The sequence below is a fragment of the Elephas maximus genome, chromosome 1 (genome assembly GCF_024166365.1).
Source record: "Elephas maximus indicus isolate mEleMax1 chromosome 1, mEleMax1 primary haplotype, whole genome shotgun sequence".
NCBI lineage: Eukaryota > Metazoa > Chordata > Mammalia > Proboscidea > Elephantidae > Elephas > Elephas maximus.
The window spans coordinates 177,448,259-177,468,782 of NC_064819.1; the positions used below are offsets into that span (position 1 = coordinate 177,448,259).

Below are 20,524 nucleotides of genomic sequence, written 5' to 3' on the forward strand. Positions count from 1 at the left end.
AGTGTTTCTCAAGGGGACTTCTTGCATTTGGGTTGAAACAATTCTTCTTTGTGCAGGACATTGAACATCCCTGGCCCCTGGGTACTTCATGTCACTGTGACAGTTGGAAATGCCCCCAAACACTTCTAAATGCCTCCAAACAAGGAGTAGTGCTCTCCACTGAACTCGAGTGGATCACACTGTCTGCAGGTAGGAACCGAGATCACTACAGATGCATGAAAGGTCACGTACAGTTTTTGCTAGTGATTCTCAAGAGCAAAATACAGAGTTAAAAACACTTCCAGTTTCCATATTCGAGAGAGCAGAACTATGGTGACTTTTTTCCCAAATCATCTATGAATTTATTGGCACTTGACAGTTAACTTTCATATATTATCTCAGTGTATGCTGCAACTTTGAAAAATTTGAGTAGCCTTATGTGTACTCAATGTAATGTGGGTGATGAAACAAATATTTAAGGGGAAAGTTCAGAGGTGATTAGTGGGTTTTAAGGAGTCCCTGAATGACACAAACTGTCAAGGGTTCAGTTACTACTCGAGAGGTTGGCGATTCAAACCCTTCCAGCTGTGCCTTGGAAGACAGGCTTGACCATCTGCTTTTGAAAAGTCACAGCCTTGAAAACCCTATGGAGCAGTTTTACTCTGCACACGTGGGGTTGCCATTGGACTTGACTAGTTAGCAACTAATAACAGCAGCAGTGGGTTTATGTATCACATACACATAAATGGTCTGTTGATTCCAGACAGAAGGTGGTTTCTGGTAGTTAAGAAGAAGAGCAGGGGACCATGGAAAAGCAAAGAAAAACGTCTTACAGACATCTTCGTTAATTGGCTGTATGGGAGGAAAAGCCCCAAGGAAAAACTGAGGAAGTTACAATAAGCTAGGGTAGTATTATTAAATTGGATTTTAGGAACTTAGTTTCATTGTGTCTCTATTTTTTTAAGTTTTAGTTCTTGATTTAAGAATATTAATGTCATAGCATATTGGAGGTGAAACGATATCTCAAATCAGTCCATTTTCTTTATCTCTTATACTGCTAGCTATGCTGTGTGCTGTGTTGTTAGTGCCGTCAAATCAGTTCTGACTCACAGCAACCCTATGTACGACAGAATGAAACACTGCCCGGTCCTGTGCCATCCTCACAATCATTGTTATGCTTGAGCCCATCATTGCAACCACTGTGTCAGTCCATCTCATTGAGGGTCTTCCTCTTTTTTGCTGACCTTCTACTTTACCACGTATGATATCCTTCTCCAGAGACTGGTCCTTCCTGATAGTATGTCCAAAGTATGGGAGACAAAGTCTCGCTATCTTTATTCTAATAAGCATTCATGCTGTAATTCTTCCAACACAGATTTGTTTGTTCTTTTGGCAGTCCGTGGTATATTCAGTATTCTTCATCCATACCATAATTCAAAAGCATCAGCTCTTCTTTGCCCTTGCTTATTCATTGTCCAGCTTTCACATGCAGATGAGGTAATTGAAAACACCATGGCTTGGATCAGACACACTTTAGTTCTTAAAGTGACATCTTTGCTTTTTAACACTTTAAAGAGGTCTTTTGCAGAAGATTTGCCCAGTGCAATGTGTCATTTGATTTCTTAACTGCTGCTTCCTTGGTCGCTGATTGTGGATCCAAGTAAAATGAAATCCTTGACGACTTCAGTCATTTCTCCGTTTATCGTGATGTTGCTTATTGGTCCAGTTGTGAGGATTTTTGTTTTCTTTATGTTGAGGCCTAATCCATACTGAACGCTGTGGTCTTTGATCTTCCTCAGTAAGTGTTTCAAGTCCTGTTCGCTTTCAGCATGCAAGATTGTGTCATCAGCATATCGCAGGTTATTAATGAGTCTTCCACCAATCCTGATGCCATGTTCTTCGTATAGTCCAGTTTCTCGGAATATTTGCTCAGCATACAGATTGAATAAGTATCCAGTTTCTCGGAATATTTGCTCAGCATACAGATTGAATAAGTATGGTGAAAGGATAAAACCTTGACGCACACCTTTCCAGACTTTAAACTACCCAGTACCCCTTGTTCTGTCCAAACAACTGTCTCTTGATCTATGTAAAGGTTCCTCATGAGCACGATTAAGTGTTCTGGAGTTCTCATTCTTCTCAGTGTTATCCATAATTTGCTATGATCCACACAGTCAAATGCCTTTGCATAGTCAATAATACACAGGTAAACATCTTTCTGGCATTCTCTACTTTCAGCCAAAATCCATCTGACATCAACAATGATATCCCATGTTCCACATCCTCTTCTGAATCTGTCTTGAATTTCTGGTAGTTCCCTGCTGATGTACTGGTGCAACCACTTTTAAATGATCTTCAGCAAAATTTTACTTGAGTATGATACTAATGATATTGTTTGATAATTTCTGCATTCTATTGAATCACCTTTCTTTGGAATGGGTATAAATATGGATCTCTTCCAGTTGGTTGGCCGGATAGCTGTCTTCCAAATTTCTTGGTATAGACGAGTCAGCAATTCCAGTGCTGCATCTGTTTGTTGAAAGATCTCAATTGGTATTCCACCAATTCCTGGAGCCTTGTTTTTCCCCAATGCCTGCAGTGCAGCTTGGGCCTCTTCCTTCAGTACTATCGATTCTTGGTCATATGCTACCTCTTGAAATGGTTTAACGTCGACCAATTATTTTTGGTATGGTGACTGTATATTCCTTCCATCGTCTATTGATGCTTCCTACATCATTTAATATTTTCCTCATAGAATCCTTCAGTATTTCAGCTCGAGGCTTGAATTTTTTCTTTAGTTCTTTCAGCTTGAGAAATGCCAAGTGTGTTCTTCTCTTTTGGTTTTCTAACTGCAGGTCTTTGCACATATTGTTATAATACTTTGTTTTCTCATACCTCCCTTTGAAACCTTCTGTTCAGCTCTTTTACTTCATCATTTCTTCTTTCGACTTTAGCTACTCCACATTCAAGAGCAAGTTTCAGAGTATCTTTGGACATCCATTTTGGTCTTTTCTTTCTTTCCTGTCTTTTTAATGACCTTTTGCTTTTTTCATGTACAATGTCCTTGATGTCATCCCACAACTCATCTCATCTTCGGATATTAGTGTTCAGTGTGTCAAATCTATTCTTGAGATGGTCTCCAAATTCAGGTGGGGTGTACTCAAGGTCAAACTTTGGCACTTGTGCACTCATCCTGATTTTCTTCAACTTGAACTTGCATAGGAGCAATTGATGGTCTGTTCCACAGTTAGCCCCTGGCCTTGTTCTGACTGATGATATTGAGCCTTTCCATTGTCTCTTTCCACAGATATGATCAATTTGATTCCTGTGTATTCCATCTGGTGAGGTCTAGTTGTATAGTTACCGTTTATGTTGAAAAAAGGTATTTGCAGTGATGCAATTGTTGATCTTGCAAACTTCTATCATGCAATCTTCAGCGTCATTTCTATCATCAAGGCCATATTTTCCAACTACCAGTCCTTCTTCCTTGTTTTCAGCTTTTGCATTTCAGTCACCGGTAGTTATCAATGCATCTTGATTGCATGTTTTATCAACTTTAGACTGCAGAAGTTGGTAAAAATGTTCAACTGCTTCATCTTTGGCATTGGCGGTTGGTGCGTGAATTTGAATAATAGTCGTATTAACTGGTCTTTCTTGTAGATGTATGGATATTATCCTATTACTTACAGCGTTGTACATCAGGATAGATATTGAAACGTTCTTTTTGACAGTGGATGCAACACTATTCCTCTTCAATTTGTCATTCCCTACATAGTAGACCATATGAGTTTCTGATTCAGGATGGCCAATACCAGTCCATTTCAGCTCACTAATGCCTGGGGTATCTACATTCATGGGTTCCATTTCATTTTTGATGATTTCCAATTTTCCTAGACTCATACTTTATACATTCCACATTCCAATTATTAATGAATGCTTAAAGCTGTTTCTTCTCATTTTGAGTCATGTCACATCAGCAAATGAAGGTCCCAAAAGCTTGACTCCATCACATCATTAAGTTCGACTCTACTATAAGGAGACAGCTCTTCCCCAATTGTATTCTGCGTGCCTTCCAACCTGAGTGGCTCATCTTCCGGCACTGTATCGGATAATGTTCCACTGCTGTTCATAACGTTTTCACTGGCTAATTTTTTCAGAAGTAGACTGCTGGGTCCTCCTTCCTAGTCTGTCTTTGTCTGAAAGGTCTTTGAAACCTGTCCACCAAGGGTGATCCTGCTGGTATTTGAGATACTGGTGGCAAAGTTTCCAGTATCACAGCAACATTTAGGCCACCACAGTATGACAGACTACTATTAACTATGTAGGGGTTAGAAGCTCTAGCTCTGTAGACGTGGTCTTACCTTTAACTAACTGTGAACCTCAGTTTTCTCCTCAATGAAACAGGGTAATAGTATACATACCTTGGGTTCTAGGTCATTTCACCAGAAGCCAATTCATCAAAAAGTAATTTTGTTGAAGAATACATTTATTAATATATTCAAAATGAATATTCTCTAAAACAAGTATTTGGTAAATTTAGCAAACTGATTCTTTGGCAAATTAGCTTTTAACAAATTGAACTGTTTTCCGTACCTATTAGGGATGTTCTAAGTATTATATGAGTTATTGTAAGAAAAGTGCTTATACCAGAATGCTCAATAAACCTTAGCTATAATGGCCGCAAAATCTGACTTCATTTCCTGCCTGTTCCCTCTCCTGAATATTACCCATGTCCTTTAGTAGACTTTCACTACCTTTAGGTAAAGTGTTACAGTCGTCACTTGATTGGTCTCTAAGCCTCTTGGTTTATTCGCCTCCAATATTATTTCCCACACTACTGTGAGGGTGATCTGTCTACCACTTCAGTGTTAAATTATCATCTACAGTATAAGCAGTTTTCATGGCATGCAAGCCTCATGATTTGGCCTAGATATTCAGCTTCATCTCTTTTCACCTTTTTTTTTCCATTTTACTCTCTAGCACTACTGAACTTCCTCAGACATGCCATTCTTTTTTGAAAAATCATGAGATCTCTATACATTTGCCTTTCTAACTGGAATACCTTTCCCCTTCTTGTCTTGCAAAATTCGAGTTCATCGTTCCAGTTTTAGCTAAAATGCCACTTCCATTGCAAAAGCTTCGCTGATTTCCCCAGGCAGATTTAGGTGTTCTTTCTCAGCTTCCACTGCACTTTGTACATGCTTCTGTTATAACTCATGTTATTGAAATTGCTGGCTTACTGTCATTCTGATAGACTGTAGTCTCCTTGAGGGAAGGGTCCATGTCTTTTCATTTTTTATGTCCTAGGTCCAAGTACCAAGGCAAACCTGTTGCTGTGGAGTGGATTCTGATGACGCATAGCAACCGTATAAAAACCGTATAAAGACAGATTAAAAAAAAAAAAAAAAAAAACACCATTGCCGTTGAGTCCTATAGGATAAAATAGAACTGCCCTATAGGGTTTCCAAGGAGTGGCTGGTGGATTTGAACTGCCAACCTTTCGGTTGGCAGCCGAGCTCTTAATTGCTGTGCTGCTGGGCCTTAAAAACCCTGTAGGGCAGTTCTACTCTGTCCTGTGGAGCCCTGGTAGCATAGTGGTTAAGAACTCGGCTGCTAACCAAAAGGTCAGCAGTTCAGATCCCCCAGGCGCTCCTTGAAAACCCTATGGGGCAGTTGTACTCTATCGTATAGGGTCACTATGAGTGGGAATCAACTCTATGGCAATAGGTTTTTTTTTTTCTTTAAATCTTTGCGGAAGCAGACTGCCACATCTTTCTCCTGTGGAGTGGCTGGTGGGTTTGAACTGCTTACCTTTCCATTAGCAGCCAGTGCTTAACCACTACACCACCAGTACAGTGCCTAGAATATAAGTGCCCCAAAACCAATTGCCATAGAGTCAATTCCGACTCATAGTGACCCTATAGGACAGAGTACAACTGCCCCATACGGTTTCTAAGGCTGTAACCTTTATGGAAACAGACTGCCACATCTTTCTCCTGCAGAGCAGCTGGTAGGTTTGAATCACTGACCTTTGATTAGCAGTCGAGCACTTAATTGCTGCGCCACTGAGGGCTCCTTTTAGAATATAAGTACAGTGCCTGAAATATAAATCGCCGACATTTATTTAATTAAAAAATTAAAAGATGTATTTTCAACCCTCTGGGACCTTCCTCCAGAGCCAACGGAGAGAAAAAGCTTTCCCCTAGACCTGGCTCCCAGAATTTGGACTTCTAGCCTCTTAGCCCTGGTGGTGTAGTGGTTAAGAGCTATGGCTGCTAACCAAAAGGTCAGTAGTTCGAGTCCACAAGCCATTCCTTGAAAACCCTATGGGTAGTTCTGCTCTGTCCTACAGGGTCACTGGGAGTTGGAATGGACTTGACAGCAGTGGATTTGGTTTGATTTTTTAAACTGTGAGAAAATAAATTTCTGTCTGTTAAAGCTACCCACTTGTGATATTTCTGTTATGGCAGCACTAGATAACTAAGACACAAGCCCTAAGTAAGTAGGGCCAACTCTGGAGGCAATTGCCATTAACTCTACCCAGTCCCATAAGGCTTTATACAGCTTTCCCCAATTTATCCATAGTACGTATCTGAGTGCAAGGTAAGCACGTAAATATGTACTGCCTGAATGATTAATAAAATATTTGTTAGCCAAAAGAGTGGAGTTTTATTTCTCTCTCTCTTTTTTAAATTAAAAGGAAGTCAAATTAATCATAGTCATGAGATTCATTTCCTGAACAAAGATCTTTCCTCTGTTCTTACGTTTGTAACCAAGTAATCTATTCAGTTACTACGAGAAGCAAAACTTTTTTAAAACAGTTTTCCCACTTCCATAAATTAGCAGTAATAGTCTTAAGGGAGAGACCGATGAGCCTATAAATTAAAAATGATATGTGAGGAACAAAAAATGAAAGAATCAGAGTAATGTAAGAACTGATCCCTGAGTTCCCCAGGATGCTTATTTAAATTAAGTCTCTAAAATTGATATTGGAGTGCTTCAGATGGGTTATGAATAGGTAGAAAGAGACCAAACTCACATAGAGTAGGTTAGACTAAGTTCCCAATTTAAATAATCAAGATACAAAGTCTCAGAAGCAAAGTGTCTGTATGGAACAGTGTATCTCAGGATAGTTTGCCCGGGCCCCAAAGTCCCTACTGTACTTTTATATTCACAGCTTAAATCACATTCCGGGAAAACTTCCACTTAAAATCTTTGTTATTGACCCTGAATTCTCCGGATTTTGATTCTCATTCTACATCCTCATTCCGTAAGCCAGGAAAGTATGTTTATTATCAGATGTGTAGATACAGATCAATCCTTATATTTCTTTACTTTCTCAATAAAATGTAGTTTTCCAATTTTAAAAGTTTTAAACGAATAGAAAATATAAAAACCATTAGAATATATGGAACACTCAGTCCCACCCAGAGGCAATCATGAATAACATTTTAGTCCATTTTTTTCTAGAAAAAAATTCTATAAATATATTACATAATGGAACTAATGCCATTTTTTTTTTTTACTTTGCATTGTAGCAGAAACATTTCCCATGCGAATTAAAATTCTTCATATACATTATTCTAATGGCACAGAATAATGTCTGTAGACATGCCATAGCTTATCCCACTGTTGGCCAACAACATAATGTTTCAAATTTTACATTATTATAAATATCACACTGAGCACTTTTAGGCTGAAAACTTTGATCCATTTTGGATCCTATCCTTAACTTTTCAAGAAACTTACTTTACAGTTCATTATTTGACAGAAACATCAGTTCCTGGAACATGTCATGCTTTCCACAGAACCTGGCGTATGATATTCTTTCTGCCTGGTTTGCTTTTCCTTAAGATTGAAATATAATTAATCAAAAAATGTTTCTATACCTTGCATTATGCTAGGTGCTGGTAGTATAGAAGTGAAAACAACAGACATGATTTCAGCCTTATGATGTTTATATTCTAGTGTAGGAGTTGGTAAACTTTTTCTGTAAAGGGCCAGATAGTAAATTTTCAGGCCATACAATGTCTCTCACAATTGCTCAACTTTGCCGCATAAACAAAAGAGTGTGACGAGGTTCCAGTAAAACTTTATTTATTTAAAATACAGGCGGAAGACTGGATTTGGCCTGTGGGCTGTAACTTCCTGACCCCTGATCTAGTGGACAAGACAGCCATTAAACAGATCATTTGAGATGATGAATACTTCAAAGGAAAAGGACATAGTATAGTTAAGTCACATGGCAGAAGTGCCCAGCCTAGTGTACGGAGAGGAATAAAGACTTCCTTTAGGAAAATTACTTGAAACTAAGATTTGAGGAAGAAGAGGTGTTATCCGAATAAAAGTTGGGCAACAAGTTTAGTGAAGACCTAAAGTGTAAAGAACATGAATTGAAAGAAATTCATTCCTAAGCTTGGCTATTGGTAGGGAGAGAGGCACAAGATGAAATTGCGTAAGTATGGAGTACAGAGTAGGAAGACAGACTTAGAACATGGGAGTTTTCAAAACTTAATACTTGTCTACAGGAAGAGATGCCAGCAGGGAAGAATGAAAAAGGATCATCAATGAAATGTAGCAATAGCAAGAAATTTTAAGATCTTATAGGTGGCACAATGGTTAAGTGCTTGGCTGCTAACCAAAAGATCAGTGGTTCGAACCCACCGGCTGCTCCACAGGAGAAAGATGTGGTGATCTGCTCCTGTTAAGGTTAAAAAAGCCCAAACACATTGCCGTGGAGTCGATTCCAACTCATAGCAACCCTATAGGACAGAGCAGAACTGCCCCATATGGTATAACCTTTTACAGAAGCTGACTGCCACATCTTTCTCCTGTGGAGTGGCTGGTGGTTTCGAATCACTGACCTTTTGGTTAGCAGCTGAGGGCTTAACTACTGTGCCACCAGGGCTCCTTCCACTAAGATAATAGCCTGGAAAATCCTATGGGGCAGTTTTACGCTGTCACATGGGGTTGCTATGAGTCAAAATTGACTTGATGGCACCCAACAACAACAAAGACACTCTAGCTTGCTCTTCCATTTGGACTAGACGTTTATGGATGTGTAGGTTGGGAGATATTAGTCTAAAGATTATGGGGTCCTCAGGGAACTGATATACTTTCTGAAGGATAAGATATCTGTATAGAAAGAATAGAGCTGAGGGCTGAGCAAGAGATGAAGGGGAATGGTAGGGTAGGGAGTGAAGAGGTAGTGAAGGAATCAGAGAAATAATAGAGACACACTTTTGGTATGTAGCCCTGGTGGTACAGTAGTTAAGGGCTCAGCAGCTAACTGAAAGGTTTGAACCCACCAGCTCTATAGGAGAAAGATGTCGCAATCTGCTTTCATATAGATTAAAAAAAAAAATACAGCCTTGGAAACCCTATGGAGCAGCTCTACTCTGTCCTATAGGGTCACTGAGTCTGAATGGACTCAATGGCAATGAGTTTTAGTAGGTGCTCAATAAATTTTTAAAAGCAAATGGAAGGAAAAAATATATAGGATCAAGGATTCCAAGGGAGAAGGAGTTTCAATAACAGATCGGTCAATAGTTTTGACTGCTTAAAGGAGCTATTGCTCAGGGTGAGCTTCCCAGGTTATTAGGGAAGGATATAGGTGAGAACTCAGCCACTCTTGAAACCCTGAACCAGGGTAAGTCTGACCCCCAATTCTTACCTGTAGGAAAACCTGACCTGGCCCTTTTCTGCCTTAAAGACTTCAATGAATAGGAATAGGGACCTTCCTGTGTTAATATATGCTCAAAATAAAGATACTATAAAGTTTTTATAGCTGAGGTTTCATAGTTTTCAATGACACCAGGCTCAACTGTGATCTCTCTGTCATCTATCTTAAATATGTATTTTGCTACTTAATTCTGTGCATTTTGTAGTGTTGTTGTAACCATCTGTTAATTTCTTCTTATCATCTACTGTATCTGTGTTAGATGCTGTGTGATTAAAAAAGTAAGACTTGAATCTGGGGCCAAAGTATTATTTAATTGACCAGTAAATTGTAAGCTTCTTAACATTAGGGATCATATTTGACATTTCCTTTTTCTTCACCCAGTACCAGTACCAGATGTATGGTTGGTACTGCAGAAGTATTTTTCTCTGCCCCCACATCACAAAGTGGTGCCCATCTAGCCACTTCTGTCTGACTTGGGCAAAACTTGCAGCTTCCTGAGGCAGACAGTGATATTCTTGAGCTATCAGCAACAGTAATTTTTAGCTTGTTGAAGGTGGAGATTCTTTGTGTAAAGGTCAGCCTGTCAGGAAATAGCATGCCACCCTCTTCTTTCAAGATTATAACAAACATTTGTATATGTGTGTTTTTACACTTAAAAAAAAAATGTTGTGGGAAGCTGTACCCAGTGATCTCACCAGATGTTCTTAAGCCAGAACAGGGGCAATGGGATGGTAATTTACTTGTGAAGTTTGTTTTCACAAATTTATGGAGGCAAGAAGCTGGGATTTTTCTCACCTGAACTAGCAGGTAAATCATTCTCCATTTGGCTTTAGCAGAGAAGACCTAGCCTTAGGATGAAAATGTAAACCAGAAGTTCTTTTCAAGTCCAAAAAGTAGAGCAAAGATTTAGGAGTGAAGGAAATATTACCCATTTTCTTAAGCAGCTGCTTACTTTCTGCCTTTGCATGAACTGTTTTTAGACCGAAAGCTCAAAGAGAAGAGATAAAGATCCCCATTCTAAAATACCTGTTCTCCAAACCTGTTGTCATCTGGTCAATCCAAACTTATGGCGACCCCACATGTTTCAGAGTACAGCTGTGCTCCATAGGGTTTTCAATGGCTGTAATCTTACGGAAGTAGATGATCACCAGACCTTTCTTCTGCTGCACTGCTGGGTGGATTCGTATTGTCAACCTTTTGGTTAGTAGTCAAGTACAAGCTGTTTGTACTACTCAGGGACCTATCTGCTCCCCAGGACTAAGCATATCCAAAGTCTTTCAATAAATAAATACATTTTTCTTTAATAAAGACTTCGGTACATGGCTGGCAGTCTTCCTCTTCAACTTCACTCCTGCCCTCTTCCTGAGTGACTTCATCACACAAATAGATAACCCATCCAGCACCAGCCTCATTCATAGTCTCCAGTGGTCTCTCCTACTTTATTTCAGCCACTCTCTTCTATGGCCACGTAAAGGCAAACATCGTAAATGCAAGCTTCCCATTCTCTGGCCAGAACTTTTATTCTAGCTCTCTCATTCAGTTTCTCAGGTACAACCATTCTCAGTTCCCTGACAGCTCATTTCCAGTGATCTTCACTCTACTTCAACCGCTCACCCTTTTCTGATTTCTCTAACTTGGGACCTTCAGTGCATGGACGTCTCTTTTTTTCTCCCAATCAGCCTCCTCCTGGGGTAATTTCCTTTCAAATTCTGCTATATTCTGTTTTACATTGCTGCACTCTCTTGCCAGTAGCCACAGCTCCCTTTGCTCTGTTGCCCTGCTGTCACACTCATCTGGGAAAACACTAGCTCCAACCGGGTGCCTGTACCCAGAGTTCTGAGTGCTCCACTATGTAGACTAGCATGTAACACTATAAATTCAGCATTTCCAGCTTCAGCTATATGACTTTATCCATACTCTTGAGAAGGGGAGGTTAAAATTTATAATCTATTAGTCTTTACAACCTGAACCTCGTAATTTATAGCCAAAAATAGTATTATAAATTCTCCTTTATATACCCAGAATTATTAATAAGTTAAATCATTTTGATCATTAGAACTCTACTCTCTGATTCTAATTTAGCTTTTGTGCTTACTTTCCTGTTTTTCTTTACAGTTTTGGGCCTACTTCATTCAATAAGGTAAATTTCTAATTTTTTAAAATTAGTATTTCATCAGTCAAAAAGAACATGTCTCATGCATTATGGGATGAAATGATAACTGAAGAAATGTCACTTGTACCATAGTTACCCTTTTTAAAGGGGCTTTTCTTAATCCACATAGTTTCTAATTATAACTTGGTCCCAAGACTCAGCTCCCTTCAGTTATTTCATTTGTCCTTTCCCAGCTTCCTGCTCCCATCGTTTCTGATCCCACGGATTTTCTAAAAGCACATCCTTCTTTTTTCCCACTGTAGCAGGGAAAGCAGTGCTACTTGAGTGGGGGAGAGTGGTGGGTTCTGTTTGTATGCTTAGGTCATTTATTGAATGGCAGTATAGCCTACTGGGTTAAAGAGTTTAAACTCTGCAGCCCAGTATCCAACTTACATGTGTGTGACTTGGGGAAAATTACATTCTTTGCTTCAGTTTTCCCATCTGTAATATATAGATAATAATACTAGAACCTACCTCAGTATTGTTTTGAGGATTGCATTACATATATTAAATGAAAGTGCTCAGAACTGGTAAACACTCAATAACTGCTAGCAATTACTTATAATATAGAGGCAGTTCCTAAAATATACTTATTCATTAACAAGAAGAGAGTAATGATGAAAGCTAGGAATTACTAAAACTCCATTGCTTAGATGTAAAAAGTAGACTTCTAGAATTGCAGCATACCCAAGAAATTATTTAGACCGTTGGTTCTTAGTAATATGCATCAGAATCACTTATGAGGTATTATAAAAATACCAATTACCAAGGCCCTTCTTTCTCAGACCTACCAAATCAAAATGTCCACAGGTAATTGTGATGCAGTCTTTCTGTCAATAATCACTGAAATAACACAAGTCTTTAGATTTATGTTGAGGAAACTGAGACTCAGAGTAAATGACTTGCTAAGACCCCAGAGGATGAGTGGATCCAGGTTACCTAGCTCCTTGGTAAATGATCTTCCTATTCTTCTGTGTTGACTGCCAAATATTTTAACTTTTAAAGAAACTAATGCTGGAGTTTATCCTTTTCCCAGTAACATCAGGGGAAATAATACAGGCTTTAAAAACTGCACTTTATTCAGCATTTAATTCAAAATACCAAAAGTTATTTTACAGTCCATGCAGAAGACTATTACATATTACAGATTTACAATAGAATTTAAAGTGTATTTTGCTGTCTTTTTCATGTCGACATTAGTCTTTGCCACAATGCTTGCTAATTAGTACAAGGAAACACTGTGTATTGTAGAGAGCTGTTCAACCCTACCTCACAGATTAACAGGCAAACAAATGCTTTATAGGGCAAGATAGCTGTGGAAATTAAACTCTCTAGGACTCTCAGTAACAAAATATGCACCGCTAATATGTAGGGTTGTTTTTTACATTTTTTTAAGGTTTTTTCTTTAACCTTTGTAAAATAATCTTAGAATTTTCCAGTCTATGAACAATCAATGTCTAAAAATTGAGGATTATTAGGCACGTGTTTTTATTGCAGTTTTTCTGTGGCTAGATTAAAAGTCTAAAAAAATAATTGGCAAAAGAAATTCTTGAGTTTTCACATCTGATATTGGTTACTGTGATACTATTATATATCTTAAGATATGTTTTTCTTTATCCATAGTATAAAGGAATAAAAAAATACATTTGAACTTGTGCAAATGTGTGAAACAAATCAAAGTGGTAGGGCCGAAGCAAGAAAATAGAGCTCAAATTAAATCTACCTTTCAAAGCCAGGTCTATTTAATTTCTCTGCATTTGCTATTGTGTATTTTTTAATTTCATGTATATGTTTCTTTGCTAAAAATAGTAAATGGCTCCCAATTCTGTGTTTAATCCTTCAGCAGCTCGATTTTACCAGCAATCCACTCACTGATAAATGCTATGAACAGGCTCCCAAAGAAGTCCACCATCCCAGATCCCCATCAACCTATTATAAACTGCTATTGCTTCTACTGAATCTCTGCCTGATTCCATACGGTTCACTCTATATTACATCTCATGACTTGATGCATATTTTTGGCTTCCTGGCATTTGACTTTCTCTCCTCAACCTGTTGATCTTTGGCTCAGACTCACCTTCCAGTTCCTATCTATGGGGTTTTATTCCCCCTGATTCTGGCAGTTCAGGGACCACTGGCACAACCACTGGGGACCAGCCCCAAACACTAGCCTTGTATTATAAACAACCATGTATCCGTCTGTTCAACAGGTTTTATTCATCACTCATTATGTGTAAAGTACTGTTGCTGGTGCCTCTATGCCTTTAATTGAATAATGTTCTTGCCTCTCACTGGTCAAGTATGAACAGGTAAGGCATGGAGAATTTTCCACATGAGCAAAGCTTTGTTAAAGAGGCTTGCAAGTGGAGATGAGGAGGGCCTAGGCAACGCTTACCCCCATCTCACAGAACAAAGGATTTGCATGGGTTCTTAAAGGTTTTGGGGTAGGAAAAGATTTATGTTTATTCATAGGTATAGGCGGGGTCTTCCAGGAGGTGGCCCTTCTGGGCAGAGATATGTTAACTACCTAACACGTGCAGCAGCTTTCTAAGACAGCTCCTGTCCCAGAGGCTTCTGGGATCCATAGCAGGACTTATTATGGGGTGTTGCACATGTGCAATCTCTCACTCCCCCCAGTTTGATTCCCCAGCTGCGGCTGCAGCCCCTCACTGCCCCTGGTGGAAGGTCATACAGCAGTCACAGGTGGATGTTCTACACATGTTCCTGGGGCTGCTTTCATCTGGCTGCTTCTGAAAGACAACTTCAAAGAAGTTTGTGGGCTGTTTTCTGATACCCTGCCCCATTGTTCTGGGGAATGGCTTTGTTTCTGCTCTGTGGCCCATTTCCTGTTACTTTGTTACTTTAATTTGTTTATGTGAATTGCAGATTTGGGGGCCCCTCTGTTCCCTGTCTCAGTACTAGAGTAGTTTCTTGAGGATACAGAAGATTAATAAGCTACAGAAAAATGCTTAAGGCTCTTAAAATCCGGTAGACAAAAATACAAGTACGTATTTAATGACAACTTAAGATAATGTGTGTTTAATTCTTAGGATGTTATGTATACAAATAAAGCAGTAATTAACAAAACCTTTAAATAGATCCTTAATCAGAGATTTAAAGGTTACGGTTGAGGGGAGACATTCCTGATGAGAGCCTGGGGTAGTGGATCATGCATTAAAAAAGATTTAGAACAGTGACAGGTGGCATTTTAGCTAGACTTTAAAGGTGGGATAGGATAAAAACCGTGAGAGAAGGATATACTGAAAAGTAGCAAAGAGCATAGAAGGTAAGTTATGTTAAAGAAGCTTTATTCATCCAGACTGGTTGACAGTGTGAGGAGTGGAAGAAAGCTTAGAAAAATCGGTTGGAACCAGGTTATGGGAAACTTTGAATACTGAGGAGCTTAGAGTTGCCAAGCAGGTATTGGGGGAGTCAGAAGGTTGCAAGCAGGGACTAATAGTTTGATTTAGCCGTGGTATATAGGAAAGATTTGATGCTGAGGAGATAGGCAGGTAGAGACGGCAGACAGAAAATCAGTTAGGAGACTAATACAGAAAGCTAGAATAGGGAGGGCCTGGGCATGAAGACTGTATTCATTAAGTGCCTGTTGTGTGCTAGCCACTGTGCTAACTGCTGGGGATTCTGAGGCGTAGGTTTGTGTGGAGTTTTCAGTCTAGAGACATGTATGTATCTCTCTCTTAAAGGCTCCTATTAAAAATCTGGGGCTCCATTTCTGACTCCTGTCTGGCTATTGAGGAATTAGAGCCTTGCCTTGCAATGGAATATACTTCCTACCCTCTAAGGCTACTTTTCCATTTAATGAGCCTACTGAGGCAAAAGTATCCCAACCACTTATACATAAAGAATTTACTATTTAAGATAAAACAGGAATACTACACCAGACAAAGCAAAGAAGAAAATGACACGTGTTTGAAAAAGATAACTGGAGATGATGTAGAGAATGCATTGGAGGTTAGATTAAGGGTGAGAAAACCAGTTAAGAAATTATTGCAGTAATCCACCTGCTTGATTATGGGGCCAGAACTAAGACAGTATGAAAATAAGAAGAGTCCTTGGTGGCTAAAAAAAAAAAAGAAAATTTTTTTTTTTTTTACTTCTACCTTAATCCTTTCTTCTATCACTGCTCTGGTACAGCTAAGGAATGGGCAGGTGACTCTCATTTGGAATTGAATCTTGAACAGAGGGACCTGAGAACACAAGAAACACTCAGTTTACTTCCTCAGAAGAGACTAGAGGCAATATTCCTACTGTCAAGTAGTCTCTTTTATGGTTCTTTTTCTGCTGGGAGCATGGTTTCTTTAGCCTTTACACTGATTCTGTCACCTCCCTGATAAATTCCTGTTTTGCTTTAATTAGCCCAAATTGGTTCCTAAAACCAACATCAACAAACCCCCCCACCAAAAAAAAAAAAAACGATTGTAATTCATACTGTCTATGATATTTGAACCATCAGTAGCATAGGTCTGAGTGTATTGGTTCTCAAAGTGTAGTCCCTAATGCAGCATCAGCATCACTATGAATGTGTTAGAAATGCATATTTTCAGGCCCTACCCCAGACTTCTAAGTATGAAACTCTGGGACCGGAACCCCAGGAATCTCGTTTAGGAAGTTCTCCAAGTGATTCTGATATAACACTGAAGATTGAGAACCAAACTGAACTATAGCTTAAAAGGGAGATTGGGGATAGAGATAAAGATTTGAGTCAGGGATATGGTAGTTGCTATTTGGGGGATGAATAAACTCCCAGAAGATGACCAGAAGAGGGAAGATGAGCCCCTGAAGTAGATGGAGTTGTTGTTAGGTTCCGACTCATAGCGACCCTATGCACAACGGAACGAAACACTGCCCGGTCCTGCGCCATCCTTAAACAATCGTTGTTATGCTTTAGCTCATTGTTGCAGCCACTGTGTCAATCCACCTTGCTGAGGCTCTTCCTCTTTTCCGCTGACCCTGTACTCTGCCAAGCATGATGTCCTTCTTCAGGGACTGATCCCTCCTGAAAACATGTCCAAAGTATGTAAGACGCCGTCTCACCATCCTTGCCTCTAAGGAGCATTCTGGCTGTACTTCTTCCAAAACAGATTTGTTTGTTCTTTTGGCAGTCCATGGTATATTCAATATTGTTCGCCAACACCACAATTTAAAGGCGTCAACTCTTCTTCGGTCTTCCTTATTCATTGTCCAGCTTTCACACACATATGATGTGCTTGAAAATACCATGGCTTGGGTCAGGCACACCTTAGTCTTCAGGGTGACATCTTTGCTCTTCAACACTTTAAAGAGGTCCTTTGCAGAAAATTTGCCCAGTGCAACGCGTCTTTTGATTTCTTGACTGCTGCTTCCATGGCTGTTGATTGTGGATCCAAGTAAAATGAAATCCTTGACAACTTCAATCTTTTCTCCGTTTATCATGATGTTCCTCATTGGTCCAGTCGTGAGGATTTTTGTTTTCTTTATGTTGAGGTGTAATCCATACTGAAGGCTGTGGTCTTTGATCTTCATTAGTAAGTGCTTCAAGTCCTCTTCACTTTCAGCAAGCAAGGTTGTGTCATCTGCATAACGCAGGTTGTTAATGAGTCTTCCTCCAATCCTGATGCCCTGTTCTTCTTCATATAGTCCAGCTTCTCGGATTATTTGTTCAGCATACAGATTAAATAGGTATGGTGAAAGAATACAACCCTGAGGCACACCTTTCCTGACTTTAAACCAATCAGTATCCCCTTGTTCTATCCAAAAAACTGCCTCTTGATCCATGTAAAGGTTCCTCATGAGCACAATTAAGTGTTCTGGAATTCCCATTCTTCGCAGTGTTATCCATAGTTTGTTATGATCCACACAGTCGAATGGGTGGAGCAATTAAAGAAATAGAGGATAGTGCAGTACAACCAAGGAGGGAGAATTCAACAGACATGTGAGATGATCTACAATGTCAGGTGCTTTACAGAGCCAAGGTGGATGAGGACATAGCCAAAGCTATAGGACTGATGATTAGGAGGGTTTTCATGTTGGCTAAGAGAGAAGTGGTATGGATAACAAGGATTAGTGACGAGGGAGTTAACCAAAAACAAAACCCTTGCTGTTGAGTCAATTCTGACTCACAGCGACCCAGAAAGACAGAGTAGAATTGCCCCATAGAGTTTCCAAGGAGCGCCTGGTGGATTTGAACTTTGCCGACCTTTTGCTTAGCAGCCATAGCTCTTAACTACTATGCTACCAGGGTTTCCAATGAGGGAGTAGAGGCAATAAATAAAGGATACTTTCTGTAGCAGTTTGGGAGTACAAGACAGAAGAAAGTTGGGATAGTAAGGTCAAGAAGAGTTTTTTCAAGGTAGATGTATCAGTTAGCTTTTGCTGTATAAAAAATTACCCTAAAATACAGTGGCTTAAGATAATTCTGATTGATAGCATGTCGGAAGTTTGTTTAATCTTAACTGGGTCTGCTTGTGCATCTGCAAGTCTACTGGGGGCTGTGCTTTAGGCAGAACTCTGTTTCACTTATTTCTCATCCCCCTCCTAGGACTATCTGGCTTGCCTGGGCTTATCTTTCTCTTGAAAAGGGAAAAAACATAAGAAGACAAGCAGAAACACACAAGGCCTCTTGAGGCTTAGGCTCCAAATTGACACACTCCTTCTGTTGACTAAAGCAGGTTACATGGTCAAGGCAAAAAAATAGAATTCAGCTCTTTAGTGAGGAAAAATGACAGAGTGACATTGTAAAGGCCATGGGTTCAGGGAGAGGTAAAGCACTGGTACCATTAATACAACCTTCTATAATAGGAATGACTTGAACATGCTTGAAAGTAGAAGGGAAGGGATATGTAGAACAAGATAGGGAATTAAAGAGGAAAATCAATAACATAGGTCAGAGAATTGACCTTTGAAAAAAGGAATGACATTTCTGGGAATATAAAGAAGAGAATTTGATTGTATTAATTGCCAGGATTAGCACATTAAATTACAAGACTCCCATGTAAAGTTGAATTTCAAGTAAATAACAATTTTTTAGTGTAAGTACATCCCATGCAATTTTTGGTAAGCCCTTAATAAATGTTTGCAGTAATTTATTATTTGGGGCATTCTTAAACTAAAATATTATTACTTATTTATTTAAATAAAAAGCAAAGATATCACATTGAGGACTAAGGTATACCTGACCCAAGCTATAGTATTTTCAGTTGTCTAATGTGCATGCAAAAACTGGACAATGAGTAAGGAAGACTGAAGAAGAATTGGTGCCTTTGAATTACGATGTTGGTGGAGAATACTGAATATACCATGGACTGCCAGAAGGATGAACAAATCTATCTTGGAAGAAGTACAGCCATAATGCTCCTTCAAAGTGAGGATAGTGAGACTTTGTCTTGCTTACTTTGGACACGTTATCAAGAGGGACCAGTCCCTGGAGAAGGACATCATGCTTGCTAGAGGCTCAGCGAAAAAGAGGAAGATGGGTTGACAAAGTGGCTGCAACAATGGGCTCAAACACAGAAATGATTGTGAGGATGGCATAGGACCAGGCAGTGTTTCATTCTGTTGTGCGTGAACGGGATCTCCATGAATCAGAACCGACTCGACAGCGCTTAATAACATTTATTTAAAATTCAAATTTAACTAGGTACCTGTACTTTGGTTGAATTTTAAATAGATAAATCCATGGAAAAGTAATCTATAAAAACCAAACCTACTGCTGTTGAGTCCATTCCAACTCACAGAGAACCTATGGGACAGAGTAGAGGTGCCCCACAGGGTTTCCAACGCTGTGAATCTTTATGGAAGCAGACTGCCACATCTTTCTCCCGCAAGCGGCTGGTGGGTTAGAACTGCCCACCTTTTGGTTAGCAGCTGAGTGCTTAATCACTGCACCACCAGGGCTCCTTTACAAAGGTATAGATGGGTGTATTTGGGGATTTAATCCTGAGAAAGGTTTGGAACTGCTGTTTTGAATTTTTTTTTTTTTTCACAGCACTCAAAACAGCAGTTCCAAACCTTTCTCAGGATTAAATCCCCAAATACACCCAGAAGTGTCCATGAAAATGTTGCTGAGTAGTAGCAAAGGCCCACTTCAAAACTGGCATCATGAATTATTCATAGTCTGAATTAGCAGTAATGTTTTGCTGTTGGAAAGCAGCAGTAGAAGCAGAGATTGCTGGTAAAGAGGGTCACCGTGGTTTGACATCATCATGAGAGACCTGGGCTGGAAACTCAGGGCATAGTTAAATGAGTAGGGACCAGGCCACACAGGGAAGCAAGTGAAACCAGAAGGCAAACTGGGAGGGACTTGAGAGACTGGCAGTGACAATGAGTCAGAAAGAGACATGGAAGTTCACAAAGAAACTCAGACTTTACAATCTTGGAGGACTAGTTGTGTGCCATAATGGGGTTAAAGATCCAGATCCAGTTTCATAATATAGAACTGGAGCTAAATTAAGAGTAAGAGTTCTGGAGACAAGTGTCTGGGTTTGAATTCTGGTTGTGTTTTCTTGGTCAAGTAATTTAACTTCTCTTTTTTTTTAATGCTTCAGTTCTTTATTTGTAAAATACAAATAATAGTGTTTCTTGCTGTGTGACATTATTGTGAGGATTAATTGAAATAAAACATGTAAAGTACCTAGAACAATGTGTTTGGTACATAGTAAGCCTCCAGTAAATATTTGCTATATTTTATTATTTTAAATACCTTTTAAGTGTAT

The 20,524-nt window shown here is 39.4% G+C and overlaps 1 long non-coding RNA gene across 4 annotated transcripts in view; it reads left to right on the plus strand.

Moving 5' to 3' along the window:
* Positions 1 to 20,524, plus strand: part of LOC126084556 (uncharacterized) — a 136,601-nt gene that overhangs the window by 4,761 nt on the left and 111,316 nt on the right. The gene's annotated exons all lie outside the window — the stretch shown is intronic.